Here is a 2,833-nt window from a genome sequence, read left to right on the forward strand (position 1 = left end):
GCCCTCACTACACAAACAGCTGTTTGCGGTGCGTTACACATTGAGTTTGGTCTGTCAGTGTGAAGCAGTACACTAAATACACTACCTGATTGATGTATACACATGCAAGATGTTTTAACCTCCTTGCCGGTCTAATTCCACCGGCAAGGAGGCAGCGCAGCACTTTTTTTTTTAAATCATGTAGCCCAGGGCTCACTACATGATAGCCGCTGAGCAGCAGCAGCTCTGCAGCCACTCCGATCGCTTCCGGCGATCGGAGTAAGCAGGAAATCCCGTTCAGAATGGGATTTCCTGCTGGGCTTCCCCGGTCGCCATGGCGACGGGGCGGGATGACGTCATCGACGTCGGGACGTCATAGGGAATCCCAATCCACCCCTCAGCGCTGCCTGGCCATGATTGGGGCCAGGGGGGGAGGCGGCTCGGCGCGGCGGATTGCGGCGGCGATCGGAAGTTACAAGCAGCTAGCAAAGTGCTAGCTGCTTGTAACAAAAACAAATATGCAAATCGGCCCAGTGGGGCCTGAGAAATCCACCTGCGCAGGTTACCCCGAGCTGAGCTCGGGATAACCGGCAAGGAGGTTAAAGCACTTTATGACTCCAATTTAGCCGTGATTTCTGCCCTTAAAACCCTGCTGTGCGTCAAATCCGTAATTTTCCCCGGGACTTTTGGCATGTATCCCACTCCGCCATGCCCCCCTCCAGGTGTTAGACCCCTTGAAACATATTTTCCATGACTTTTGTGGCCAGAATTAGTGTTTGTAGTTTTGAAAGTTCACCTGCCCATTAAAGTCTATTGCATTTTGCGATGTTCCCCGCTTCGCAACCTTTTTCGCAAGTTCGCGTTTGAGGTTCGCGAACCTAAAATCGGAGGTTCAAGCCATGTCTATGCATCATAAGCAGTGCTTAGCTTGCAACTGTATTTGTGATTGAAAGTACTATAGGATATCTCTGTGTGCGTGTTAAAGTACACAGCCCTGTGATACACACACACACACACACACACACACACACACACACACAGCTGCTGTGTATTTGACACTGATTGTGTGCCTCTTTGTGTTTACACACACTGTGTACCACTATTGAATATTGTTAGTAGTACTGCATGCCCCCAATATGTAAAAAATAACAGGCAGAGGCAGGCAATCCCACAGGTATTTTTGAGGTCGTGCTGGTGTGATTTCGTGCAGCTCTCAACCAAAGTACAGTGTTCAGAAGGCACGTACCCTCAACCCCCAAGATTGTGAGGACCTAGTTGACCATTTAACACAGAACACCTCATCTTCCTCAGCTTCCGCACAGAACCTCCTTGACGCACCGTCCTCTTCCTAACAAATCTATACATAAATAACTTTCAAGGTTTTTTTTCAATAACCTACCTTTCCCTGAAAGTTATGAAAACTGATACTACACTTGATCTTAGCCAAAAAGGCAGAGAAGCATTCCATTGCTTGCAAGTCTCCACTGGGTGGACCTGCATTGGAGTTGGGTGACAACACCCCCACCATGAATGTCTATTATCATTGAAATTATTACCTTGAAATGTTTTTATTTTTTATAAATGAAGTTGTTTTTCTTACTAACAAATCTATACATAAATAACTTTCAAGTTTTTTTTTCAACAACCTACCTTTCCCTGAAACTTATGAAAACTGATTCTACACTTGATCTTAGTCAAAAAGGCAGAGAAGCGTTCCATTGTTTGCAAGTCTCCACTGCGTGGCTCTGCATTGGAGTTGGGTGACACCACCCCCACCACAAATGGCAGGCAGGCCTGCTGCCCACCTGCCACCCACTGAACATCAATGGAAACTGGCGGCAAGCCTCCACTGCGTGACTCTGCATTGGAGTTGGGTGACACCACCCCCACCACAAATGGCAGGCAGGCCTGCTGCTGCTGGCAGCCTGACACCTGCTGACTTTGTTTAGTTTTTTTGAAAATTATCATTGAAATTATTACCTTGACATTTTTATTTTTTATAAATAAAGTCGTTTTTCTTACTAAAAAAATCTATACATAAAGAAATGTTCAAGTTTTTTTTTCAATAACCTACCTTTCCCTGAAAATTATAAAAACTGATACTACAACTTGAGCAGGCATAGGTGTTTGTACACAGCACAAGTTCTTTATGGCACCGTACAGGTCAGCGCTTGTCAGCAGGTATCGGCTCTAGAATTACCACAGTTATCAAAGTAACATATCAGGAAAAAAAATTGTAGAATTGTATAAATAACTTCAATTTTCAATTAATAATAAAAAAACAACGTATTCTTCAATTTTCATCATCATTGCCTGCACTCTCGCCAACGTGCGTATGAGCACGGCCATCACTATACAAACATTGCCGAGAGGACTGACAGTTTATGTCCTCGGAGTATCAAGTAATGATTGACAACCCTTTGCGGCTGTCTGTAGCGGTGTGTTAAACAGTGAGTTTAGTCTGTCCTCTGTACACTACCTGCTGATCCATGTATACACGCGCAAGATGTTTTAAAGCACTTTATGCCTCCAATTTAAGAATGCAATGTGATTTCTGCCCTTTAGGGATTATAACCCTACTCTGCGTCAAATACGTAATTTTCCCAGGGACTTTTGGCATGTATCCCACTCCGCCATGCCCCTTTGCTAGACCCCTTTAAACCACCTTTCCATCACTTTTGTGGCCAGAAACAATTTTTGCGAGTTCGCGTTCGCAAACGCAAAAACGGAAGTTTGGGCCATCTCTAGTGCCCATGTAGCCATCCCATGGGAGTAGCAAACACCCCTGCAACCCCTGCCTTCACGGGGGGGGGGGCAAAGGCTTTGGGGGCCCTTCCTCTCCCAAACCACAAGT

General features: G+C 45.5%; 1 pseudogene; it reads right to left on the bottom strand.

The window, feature by feature from the left end:
- Nucleotides 1-1,329: 1,329 nt before the first annotated feature.
- Nucleotides 1,330-1,443, bottom strand: LOC137529179 (U2 spliceosomal RNA; annotated as a pseudogene).
- Between the last annotated feature and the right edge of the window lie 1,390 nt (nt 1,444-2,833).

Source organism: Hyperolius riggenbachi, chromosome 8 (assembly GCF_040937935.1).
Source record: "Hyperolius riggenbachi isolate aHypRig1 chromosome 8, aHypRig1.pri, whole genome shotgun sequence".
NCBI lineage: Eukaryota > Metazoa > Chordata > Amphibia > Anura > Hyperoliidae > Hyperolius > Hyperolius riggenbachi.